Consider the following 13,058-nt stretch of genomic DNA (forward strand, 5'->3'; position numbering starts at 1 on the left):
GTAACTGGGTGACTATAAAGGTGCACTACAGGTATCTCCGAAAGTATCTATTGTTTTATGCGGATCGAGACTGGGATTTGTCACTCCGTGTAAACGGAGAGGTATCTCTGGGCCCACTCGGTAGGACATCATCATATGCGTAATGTGACCAAGGAGTTGATCACGGGATGATGTGTTACGGAACGAGTAAAGTGACTTGCCGGTAACGAGATTGAACAAGGTATTGGATACCGACGATCGAATCTCGGGCAAGTAACATACCGATAGACAAAGGGAATTGAATACGGGATTGATTAAGTCCTTGACATCGTGGTTCATCCGATGAGATCATCGTGGAACATGTGGGAGCCATCATGGGTATCCAGATCCCGCTGTTGGTTATTGACCGGAGAACGTCTCGGTCATGTCTACATGTCTCCCGAACCCGTAGGGTCTACACACTTAAGGTTCGATGACGCTAGGGTCATAAAGGAAGTTTGTATGTGGTTACCGAATGTTGTTCAGAGTCCCGGATGAGATCCCGGACGTCACGAGGAGTTCCGGAATGGTCCGGAAGTAAAGATTTATATATGGGAAGTCCTATTTTGGCCACCGGAAAATGTTCGGGATTTTTCGGTATTTTGTACCGGGAAGGTTCTAGAAGGTTCCGGAGTGGGGCCCACCTGCATGGGGGGACCCACATGGACATGGGTAGTGGGGGCAAGGCCCCACACCCCTGGTCAAGGCGCACCAAGATCCCCCCTTAGAAGGAATAAGATCATATCCCGAAGGGATAAGATCAAGATCCCTAAAAAGGGGGGATAACAATCGGTGGGGAAGGAAATAATGAGATTTCTTTCCTCCCACCTTGGCCAACGCCCCAATGGACTTGGAGGGCAAGAAACCAGCCCCTCCACCCCTATATATAGTGGGGAGGCGCATGGGAGCTAAAGACGAAGTTCTGGCGCAGCCCTCCCCCTCTCCCAAGTCGTCCTCCTCTCCCGTGGTGCTTGGCGAAGCCCTGCAGGATTGCCACGCTCCTCCACCACCACCACGCCGTTGTGCTGCTGCTGGATGGAGTCTTCCTCAACCTCTCCCTCTCTCCTTGCTGGATCAAGGCGTGGGATACGTCACCGGGCTGTACGTGTGTTGAACGCGGAGGTGCCGTGCGTTCGGCACTTGATCATCGGTGATTTGAATCACGACGAGTACGACTTCATCAACCCCGTTCACTTGAACGCTTCCGCTTAGTGATCTACAAGGGTATGTAGATACACTCTCCTTCTACTCGTAGCTGGTTTCTCCATAGATAGATCTTGGTGACACGTAGGAAAATTTTGAATTTCTGCTACGTTCCCCGACAGTGGCATCATGAGCTAGGTCTATTGCGTAGATTCTTTGCACGAGTAGAACACAAAGTAGTTGTGGGCGTTGATTTTGTTCAATATGCTTACCGTTACTAGTCCAATCTTGTTTCGACGGTATTGTGGGATGAAGCGGCCCGGACCGACCTTACACATACTCTTACGTGAGACAGGTTCCACCGATTGACATGCACTTGGTGCATAAGGTGGCTAGCGGGTGCCAGTCTCTCCCACTTTAGTCGGAACGGATTCGATGAAAAGGGTCCTTATGAAGGGTAAATAGCAATTGACATATCACGTTGTGGTTTTGCGTAGGTAAGAAACGTTCTTGCTAGAAACCCATAGCAGCCACGTAAAACATGCAAACAACAATTAGAGGACGTCTAACTTGTTTTTGCAGGGTATGCTTTGTGATGTGATATGGCCAAGAAGAATGTGATGAATGATATGTGATGTATGAGATTGATCATGTTCTTGTAATAGGATTCACGACTTGCATGTCGATGAGTATGACAACCGGCAGGAGCCATAGGAGTTGTCTTTATTTATTGTATGACCTGCGTGTCATTTAACAACGCCATGTAAATTACTTTACTTTATTGCTAAACGCGTTAGCCATAGAAGTAGAAGTAGTCGTTGGCGTGACAACTTCATGAAGACACGATGATGGAGATCATGGTGTCATGCCGGTGACGATGATGATCATGGAGCCCCGAAGATGAAGATCAAAAGGAGCAAAATGATATTGGCCATATCATGTCACTATTTGATTGCATGTGATGTTTATCATGTTTATGCATCTTGTTTACTTAGGACGACGGTAGTAAATAAGATGATCCCTTACAAAATTTCAAGAAGTGTTCTCCCCTAACTGTGCACCGTTGCTACAGTTCGTCGCTTCTAAGCACCACGTGATGATCGGGTGTGATGGATTCTTACGTTCACATACAACGGGTGTAAGACAGTTTTACACAGCAAAAACACTTAGGGTTAACTTGACGAGCCTAGCATGTGCAGACATGGCCTCGGAACACGGAGACCGAAAGGTCGAGCATGAGTCGTATGGTAGATACGATCAACATGAAGATGTTCACCGATGATGACTAGTCCGTCTCACGTGATGATCGGACACGGCCTAGTTGACTCGGATCATGTGATCACTTAGATGACCAGAGGGATGTCTATCTAAGTGGGAGTTCATAAGATGAACTTAATTATCCTGAACATAGTCAAAAGACCTTTTGCAAATTATGTCGTAAGCTCGCGCTTTAGTTCCACTGTTTAGATATGTTCCTAGAGAAAATATAGTTGAAAGTTGAAAGTAGGAATTATACGGACAGTAGAAAGCTTATGTCCTTAATGCACCGCTCAGTATGCTGAACCCCAAACATCGTTTGTGGATGTTGTGAACATCGGACATACACGTTTTGATAACTACGTGATAGTTCAGTTAAATGGTTTAGAGTAGAGGCACCAAAGACGTTTTCGAAACATCGCGGAACATATGAGATGTTTCGAGGGCTGAAATTGGGATTTCAGGCTCGTGCCCACGTCAAGAGGTATAAGACCTCCGACGATTTTCTTAACCTGCAAACTAAGGGAGAAAAGCTCAATCGTTGAGCTTGTGCTCAGATTGTCTGAGTGCAACAATCACTTGAATTGAGTGGGAGTTGATCTTCCAAATGAGATAGTGATGTTTCTCCAAAGTCATTGCCACCGAGCTGCTAGAGCTTCGTGATGAACTATAACATATCAGGGATAAATAAGATGATCCTTGAGGTATTCACGATGTTTGACGCCGCGAAAGTAGAAATCAAGAAGGAGCATCAATTGTTGATGGTTGGTGAAACCACTAGTTTCAAGAAGGGCAAGGGCAAGAAGGGATACTTCATGAAACGGCAAATCAGCTGCTGCTCCAGTGAAGAAACCCAAGGTTGAACCCAAACCCGAGACTAAGTGCTTCTGTAATAAGGGGAACAGTCACTAGAGCAGAATTACCCTACATACTTGGTAGATGAGAAGGCTGGCAAGGTCGATAGAAGTATATTGGATATACATTATGTTAATGTGTACTTTACTAGTACTCCTAGTAGCACCAGGGTATAAGATACCGGTTCGGTTGCTAAGTGTTAGTAACTCAAAATAAAAGCTACGGCATAAATGGAGACTAGCTAAAGGTGAGCTGACGATATGTGTTGGAAGTGTTTCCAATGTTGATATGATCAAGCATCGCATGCTCCCTCTACCATCGAGATTTGGTGTTTGCGTTGAGCATAGACATGATTGGATTATGTCTATCGCAATACGGTTATTCATTTAAAGAGAATAATGGTTACTCTATTTATTTGAATAATACCTTCAATGGTCTTGCACCTAAAATGAATGGTTCATTGAAATCTCGATCGTAGTGATACACATGTTCATGCCAAAAGATAGTAATGATAGTACCACCTATTTGTGGCACTGCCACGTAAGTCATATCGGTATAAAATGCATGAAGAAGCTCCATGTTGATGGATCTTTGGATTCACTCATTTTTGAAAAGTTTGAGACATGCGAACCATGTCTATTGGTATATATGCATGAAGAAACTCCATGCAAATGGACCGTTTGAACTAACTTGATTTTGAATCACTTGAGATATGCAAATCATACCACATGGGCAAGATGACTGAAAAGCCTCGGTTTCAGTAAGATGGAACAAGATAGCAACTTGTTGGAAGTAACACATTTTGATGTGTGTAGTCCAATGAGTGCTGAGGCATGCAGTGAATATCATTATGTTCTTACTTCACAGATGATTCGAGTAGATGTTGAATATATTTACTTGATGAAACACAAGTCTGAATTATTGAATGGTTCAAGTAATTTCAGAGTAAAGTTGAAGATCATCGTGACAAGAGGATAAAATGTCTATGATAAGATCATAGAGATGAGTATCTGAGTTACGAGTTTTGGCACACAATTAAGACATTGTGGAAATTGTTTCGCAATTAATACCGCCTGGAACACCATAGTGTGATGGTGTGTCCGAACATCATAACTGCACCCTATTGGATATGATGCATACCATGATGTCTCTTATCGAATTACCACTATCATTCATGGGTTAGGCATTAGAGACAACCACATTCACTTTAAATAGGGCACCACGTAATTCCGTTGAGATGACACCGTATGAATTATGGTTTAGAGAAACCTAAGTTGTCGTTTCTTAAAAGTTTGGGGCTACGACGCTTATGTGAAAAAGTTTCAGGCTGATAAGCTAGAACCCAAAGCGGATAAATGCATCTTCATAGGACACCCAAAACAGTTGGGTATACCTCCTGTCTCAGATCCAAAAGCAATAAAGGATTGTTTCTTGAATCAGGTCCTTTCTCGAGGAAAGGTTTCTCTCGAAAGAATTGAGTGGGAGGATGGTGGAGACTTGATGAGGTTATTGAACCATCACTTCAACCAGTGTGTAGCAGGGCACAGGAAGTTGTTCCCATGGCACCTACACCAATTGAAGTGGAAGCTTATGATAGTGATCATGAAACTTCAGATCAAGTCACTCCCAAACCTCGTAGGATGACAAGGATGCATACTACTTGAGAGTGGTACGTAATCCTGTCTTGGAAGTCATGTTGCTAGACAACAATGAGCCTACGAGCTATGGAGAAGCGATGGTGGGCCCGGATTCCGATAAATGGCTTGAGGCCATAAAATCCGAGAGAGGATCCATGTATGAAAACAAAGTGAAGACTTTGGCAGAACGGCTCGATGGTCGTAAGGCAAATGAGTACGAATGGATTTTAAAAGGAAGACAGACAATGATGGTAAGAATTACCATTAAGGAAGCTCGACTTGTCGTTAAGATGTTTTCCGACAAGTTCAAGGAGTTGACTACGATGAGATTTTCTCACTCGTAGCGATGCTAAGAGTCTGTTGGAATTATATTAGCGATTACTGCATTATTTATGAAATCTTGCAGATAGGATGTCAAAACATTGTTTCCTCGACGATTTTCTTGAGTAAAGGTTGTATGTGATACAACCGGAAGGTTTTGTCAATCCCGAAAGATGCTAATAAGTATGCAAAGCTCCAGCAATCCTTCTAAGGACTGGAGTGAGCATCTCGGAGTTGGAATGTATGCTTTGATGATGATCAAAGATTTTGGGTTTGTACAAAGTTTATGAGAAACTTGTATTTCCAAAGAAGTGAGTGGGAGCACTATAGAATTTCTGATGAGTATATGTTGTTGACATATTGTTGATCAGAAATGACGTAGAATTTCTGGAAAGCATATAGGGTTATTTTGAAAGTGTTTTTCAATGGAAAGCCTGGATTAAGCTACTTGAACATTGAGCATCAAGATCTATAAGGATAGATCAAAATGCTTAATAATACTTTCAAATGAGCACATACCTTGACATGATCTTGAAGGTGTTCAAGATGGACCAGTCAAAGAAGGAGTTCTTGCCTGAGTTGTAAGGTACGAAGTTAAGACTTAAAGCTCGACCACGGCAGAATAGAGAGAAAGGACGAAGGTCGTCCCCTATGCTTAAGACGTAGGCTCTTCAGTATGCTATGTTGTGTACCGCACCTGAAGTGTGCCTTGCCATGAGTCAGTCAAGGGGTACAAGAGTGATCCAAGAATGGCTCACAGGACAGCGTTCAAAGTTATCCTTAGTAACTAGTGGACTAAGGAATTTTCTCGATTATGGAGGTGGTAAAAGAGTTCGTCGTAAAGGTTACGACGATGCAAGCTTGACACCTATCCGGACAGCTCTGAGTAGAGAGACCGGATACATATAATGGAGCAATAATTTAGAATAGCTCCAAGTAGAACAGTTGTTTGGAATAGCTCCAAATGGAGCGTGGTAGCTGCATCTAGGAGATGACATAGAGATTTGTAAAGCACACACGGATCTGAAAGGTTCAGACCCGTTGACAAAAACCTCTCTCACAAGCAACATGATCAAACATAAAACTCATTGAGTGTTAATCACATAGTGATGTGAACTAGACTACTGACTCTAGTAAACTCTTGGGTATTAGTCACATGGCGATGTGACCTGTGAGTGTTAATCACATGGCGATGTGAACTAGATTATTGACTCTAGTGCAAGTGGGAGACTGTTGGAAATATGCCCTAGAGGCAATAATAAAAGTATTATTATTATATTTCCTTGTTCATGATAATTGTCTTTTATTCATGCTATAACTGTATTATCCGGAAATCGTAATACACGTGTGAATACATAGACCACAATATGTCCCTAGTGAGCCTCTAGTTGACTAGCTCGTTGTGATCAACAGATAGTCATGGTTTCCTGGCTATGGACATTGGATGTCGTTGATAACGGGATCACATCATTAGGAGAATGATGTGATGGACAAGACCCAATCCTAAGACTAGCACAAAAGATCGTGTAGTTCATTTGCTAGAGCTTTGCCAATGTCAAGTATCTCTTCCTTCGACCATGAGAGCGTGTAACTCCTGGATACCGTAGGAGTGCTTTGGGTGTATCAAACGTCACAACGTAACTGGGTGACTATAAAGGTGCACTACAGGTATCTCCGAAAGTATCTATTGTTTTATGCGGATCGAGACTGGGATTTGTCACTCCGTGTAAACGGAGAGGTATCTCTGGGCCCACTCGGTAGGACATCATCATATGCGTAATGTGACCAAGGAGTTGATCACGGGATGATGTGTTACGGAACGAGTAAAGTGACTTGCCGGTAACGAGATTGAACAAGGTATTGGATACCGACGATCGAATCTCGGGCAAGTAACATACCGATAGATAAAGGGAATTGAATACGGGATTGATTAAGTCCTTGACATCGTGGTTCATCCGATGAGATCATCGTGGAACATGTGGGAGCCATCATGGGTATCCAGATCCCGCTGTTGGTTATTGACCGGAGAACGTCTCGGTCATGTCTACATGTCTCCCGAACCCGTAGGGTCTACACACTTAAGGTTCGATGACGCTAGGGTCATAAAGGAAGTTTGTATGTGGTTACCGAATGTTGTTCGGAGTCTCGGATGAGATCCCGGACGTCACGAGGAGTTCCGGAATGGTCCGGAGGTAAAGATTTATATATGGGAAGTCCTATTTTGGCCACCGGAAAATGTTCGGGATTTTTCGGTATTTTGTACCGGGAAGGTTCTAGAAGGTTCCGGAGTGGGGCCCACCTGCATGGGGGGACCCACATGGACGTGGGTAGTGGGGGCAAGGCCCCACACCCCTGGTCAAGGCGCACCAAGATCCCCCCTTAGAAGGAATAAGATCATATCCCGAAGGGATAAGATCAAGATCCCTAAAAAGGGGGGATAACAATCGGTGGGGAAGGAAATAATGAGATTTCTTTCCTCCCACCTTGGCCAACGCCCCAATGGACTTGGAGGGCAAGAAACCAGCCCCTCCACCCCTATATATAGTGGGGAGGCGCATGGGAGCTAAAGACGAAGTTCTGGCGCAGCCCTCCCCCTCTCCCAAGTCGTCCTCCTCTCCCGTGGTGCTTGGCGAAGCCCTGCAGGATTGCCACGCTCCTCCACCACCACCACGCCGTTGTGCTGCTGCTGGATGGAGTCTTCCTCAACCTCTCCCTCTCTCCTTGCTGGATCAAGGCGTGGGATACGTCACCGGGCTGTACGTGTGTTGAACGCGGAGGTGCTGTGCGTTCGGCACTTGATCATCGGTGATTTGAATCACGACGAGTACGACTTCATCAACCCCGTTCACTTGAACGCTTCCGCTTAGCGATCTACAAGGGTATGTAGATACACTCTCCTTCTACTCGTAGCTGGTTTCTCCATAGATAGATCTTGGTGACACGTAGGAAAATTTTGAATTTCTGCTACGTTCCCCAACAGCGATCACCAGGACCCTCGTTGATGGTGGAGCCGGCCTCAACATGCTCTCCTCGGAGGCGTTCGTTCTGCTCCACGTGCCGCCCAGCCGGCTCCGCCCCTCCAAGCCTTTTTCTGGGGTCAGCGACAGCTCCACCAGGCCCCTGGGGCAGATCTGTCTCCCTGTCACCTTTGGGACCCGCGACAACTATCGCACCGAGCTCATCGACTTCGACATCGCCAAGTTAGACCTGCCGTACAATGCTATTCTGGGATGCCCAGCCTTGGCCCAGTTTATGGCTGCGACCCACCCCACATACAACCTCATGAAGATGCCTGGCAGTAACGGTGTCCTCACGGTGGCGGGGGACACCAAAGGCGCATTGCATGCCCTCAAGCTCACCTTCAAGGCGGCCGCGGCCGCGCTACCTAGTGAGAAGAAGGACCAGGAGGCCCTAGAAGCAGCACCTGCCAAGAAGAAGCAGTTGTTCTCCCAAGACCGAGCCGGGCCGAACCAAGTGCCGGTTTGCGAGGACGGGACGGCCAGCGCCACCTTCACCATAGGGGCTGGCCTTCCTCAGGATCAAGAGGAGACATTGATCAACTTCTTGCGATCCAACAAGGATGTATTTGCCTGGGAACCCAAACACTTGGCCGGGGTCCCAAGGGGGATAATCTAGCACCACCTGAGGTTATGCCCAAATGTGCGGCCAGTGAAGCAGAAGGCTCGTCGATAGTCCACCAAGAAGCAGGCCTTCATCGTCCAAGAAACCCGTAAGCTACAAGCCGTAGGGGTCATCAGAGAGGTGTGGTACCCAGAGTGGCTGGCAAACCCCGTCATCGTCCCCAAGAAAGGAGGGAAGGAGCGCATGTGTGTCGACTTCACCAACCTCAACAAGGCTTGCCCTCAAGATCCCGCTCGCATCGACCAGATTGTCGACTCCACCGCCGAGTGCGACCTGTTGTGCTTCCTGGATGCCTTCTCCGGCTACCACCAGATCAAGATGGCTGTGGAGGACGTGGAGAAGACGACATTCCTCACCCCATGCGGGGTGTACTGCTACACCTGCATGCCCTTTGGGCTGCACAACGCTGGAGCAACCTTCCAACGGTTGATGCACATCGCCCTGGGTTCGCAGCTCGGGAGGAATGCAGAGGCCTACGTCGATGATATAGTGGTGAAGTCTCGGTAGGCCAAAACTCTGATAGAAGATCTGGAGCAGACGTTCGCCAGCCTGCGCACGGTGGATCTTCGGCTTAACCCCAAGAAGTGTGTGTTCGGGGTCCCTTCCAGCAAGTTGCTGAGCTTCTTGGTGTCGCACAGAGGGATCGAGGCTAACCTAGAGAAGGTCAAGGCGATAGAAGATATGAACCCCCCGCAGACCATGAAGGAGATGCAGAAGCTGGCTGGCTACGTAACCTCACTTGGGCGCTTCATTTCCATGCTGGGGGAGCGTGCCCTCCCTTTTTTAAGATGATGAAAAGGAAGGAGCCATTCGAGTGGACCCCCAAGGCAGACGCAACCTTTCAGGACCTCAAGAGATACCTAACCAGTCCGCCCATAATGGTGGCACCGCGTCGTCTCAAGCCTTTGGTACTCTCTATCTGGCAGCGACACCTCACTCAGCCACCACCGCCCTGGTGGTGCTAAGGAAGGAGCGCCTGATCAGGAAGCCGAAGTAGGATCCACAAACGGCAAGCAAGGCGCAGAACCCCCAGGGTGAGGCATCTGAAGTTTCGGCCGGCGCAGTGGTTGACATTTCTCCTGAGGCCACGATTGACCCCGTGATTGTCAAGGCTCCGGAAGACGGGCCTCATGAGGCCGTAGGGGACCTGTGCCCTTGTGAAGAACAAGATTCTACTTATGCTTCCCCCCTCGTCGAGCACCCTGTCTATTTCGTCAGCACAGACCGAGGGAGGCCTGGGCGCGCTACCCCATTCCACAGAAGCTCTTGCTCGCACTGCTAGTCGCCTCCAGGAAGCTGCGCCACTACTTTCAAGGCCACCCCATCAAAGTTGTCTCACCGTACCCGCTAGAGAGCGTGCTCCGGAGCCCGAACGCAGCCGGGCGAGTTGCAGAATGGAACATTGAGCTTCAAGCATTTGATCTCGAGTTCAGTACCACCAGGGTCATCAAGGGCACGCCCTCACGGACTTCGTGGCCGAGTGGACCGACGCTCCAGACCACGGAGAAGGCAAGGACTGCTCCCTCCTGCCAGGAGATGAAGAGCCGGACGGATGGATCATGTACTTCGACGGGGCGTTTGCTCGGCAAGGCGCAGGGGCGGGGGCCGTCCTCATCTCACCCACCAAGGACAAGCTTTGCTATGTAGTGCAACTCTGCTTTCAATGGGGCGAGAAGGTCTCCAACAACATCGCAAAACTCGAAGGCTTGCTTGCCGGGCTCAGGGCCGCGGCCGCGCTGGGGGTAAAGTGCCTCACCATCAAGGGAGACTCTCAGCTTGTTGTCAACTTCTCCAACAAGGAGTACATGCCGAAGGACGAGCACATGGAGGTGTACCTAGAGGAGGTGCGCAAAATGGAGAACCGGTTCATGGGTGTGGAGCTGCAGCACGTGCCGCGCGGGACGAAAAAGGAAGCAGACGACATTGCCAAAAGAGCCTCTCGCAGGCTCCCTCACGAGCCAGGGGTGTTTGAGGAGCGGCTCTTCAAGTAATCCGCGACCCCACACGTCACGACTCCAGCACCACCTCCGGAGGACTTGCCATAGGCACCTGAGAGGGGCGCTCCAGCCTGTGGTCACCCCTCCGGAGCCCGCTTGCTGCTTGCGCTCGAGCCTCAGGAGGGGTGCTGGACCGAAGAGTTCAAGGTGTATTTGCTTCAGGGGACCCTGCCAAAAAAGGAGGAGGACGCTGAGCGCGTAGCCCACCGGGCCACCGTGTATTGCATCAAGGATGGCGAGTTATATTGCAGGAGGCCCAATGACATTTCATTGCGGTGCATCTCCAGGGAACAGGGGCTCGAGCTACTAGCGGACATATATGGCGGGGACTGCGGGCATCACTCCTCGTCGCGCACCCTGGTGGGCAAGGCATTCCGCAGTGGCTTCTATTGGCCCACCGCGCTCAATGGCGCTATAGAGCTGGTGCGTTCTTGTGAAGCATGCCAGTTTCACGCCAAGCAGATTCATCAGCCCGCGCAGGGCCTCCAGACGATACCGCTCACATGGTCGTTCGTGGTCTGGGGGCTGGACATCTTGGGACCATTCCCTCGAGCGCCAGGGGCTACCGATACCTCTACATCACCATCGACAAGTTCACCAAGTGGGCGGAGGTAGAGGCCGTGCGCACCATTCCAGCTGGATCAGCCGTCAAGTTCATCAAGGGAATCGTGAGCCGATTTGGGGTCCCCAATCGCATCATCACCGACAACGGCTCGCAATTCACCAGCAACCTTTTCAAAACATACTGTGCTAACCTTGGAACGCACATCTGCTACGCCTCAGTAGCACACCGACGGAGCAATGGACAGGCTGAGAGGGCCAATGCGGAGGTCCTGAGGGGCCTCAAGACCTGCACCTTCAAGAAGAAGCTCGAGGCCTGCAGCAGGGGCTGGCTCGATGAGTTGTAGTCCGTTTTGTGGTCCATCCGCACCACCGCGACCAAGCCAACAGGAGAAACGCCGTTCTTCCTCGTCTATGGAGCAGAAGCGGTTCTCCCTGATGAGGTCAAGCATCGCTCCACGCGGGTCCTAGCGTTCGACGAAACGCAGCAGGACGCCATGCGGAGGATGGATCTCGTGCTGGGGAACGAACGCCACCGTCAAGCCTCGCTCTGAGCAGCGAGGTACCTGCAGGCACTTCAGCGGTACCACTGATGCAGCGTCCGCCCCAAGACGTTGGAGGTGGGCGATCTCGTCCTGAGGCGGGTGCTCTCCGGGGAAGGGCTGCATAAGCTCTCTTCCATGTGGGAGGGCTTGTTTAGGATTGCCCGTGTCTCTAGGCCTGGCACCGCGCGCTTGGAGACATAGGACGGGGTCCCCATCCAGAATGCCTGGAACATCCAGCACCTCCGAAAGTTCTACCCTAAAGAAAGGCTCCGGCCTGTGAAGGTCTCCGGTCGTGACACTTTCACGCAATAATGAGTGGGGTTGTACACGCCTCGGAGTCTCCTGAGAGTCGCCCTGGGGCCTCATGGGGCTCCCTTCCACGTCCTAGTGGCAGTACTTAGCTCCGCGCTGGTGAGAAGACTAGATTAGGTGCCGGACGTGGCTGTTCATTTGCTTTCTGAAGTTGCTTGCAGTTTCTAGTAGTCTTTCAATGGATTTGGTATTCTCGAACATTGGTTCCTCGAGTTGTGTTTTCTCCTAAGCTGTTTTGTTCCAAGGACGTGAGAGAGGTGGCAGACGCCCACCACTTCTCCTCATGCTCCTCACGCGTGGGGCTAGGTAGGTGTGTGCGCCCAGGGCCTACCCTTGCGTGCACACACCGCGCCGAACCCGTCATTTCGGCTTCATCCTCGTGAGGAGCCCTCGATCAAGCCCACTGGCTTTAGCACCCCTCATGTCCGTGCCCCCCCGGGGCAGTGCGATGCGGTACATCAGGCCCAAGTTAACCTATGACAGGGGGCACGCGTAAGGGGGAGCAAGTCACTCCACAAATTTTATCTTCCTACAAGGGACAACGCTGCCCTGCCGCGGCTCCTGAGGGCACAAGGCGTATCTCCTGAGGGCATAGGGCGTACCCCCTGGGGGCCCTGTCAAGTGCCAAAGGTTAGGTTCTCATGAGGCAGAGGACGACTGCACATACCAAGCTAAGCCTTCCTACCTTAACCCGCTCAAATTGCAAACACTACAACACAACCTCAACACGACAATTATAATATAAAACGGCATAGCAGCAATGGTCCATT

This window comes from Triticum dicoccoides, chromosome 3B, assembly GCF_002162155.2.
Source record: "Triticum dicoccoides isolate Atlit2015 ecotype Zavitan chromosome 3B, WEW_v2.0, whole genome shotgun sequence".
NCBI lineage: Eukaryota > Viridiplantae > Streptophyta > Magnoliopsida > Poales > Poaceae > Triticum > Triticum dicoccoides.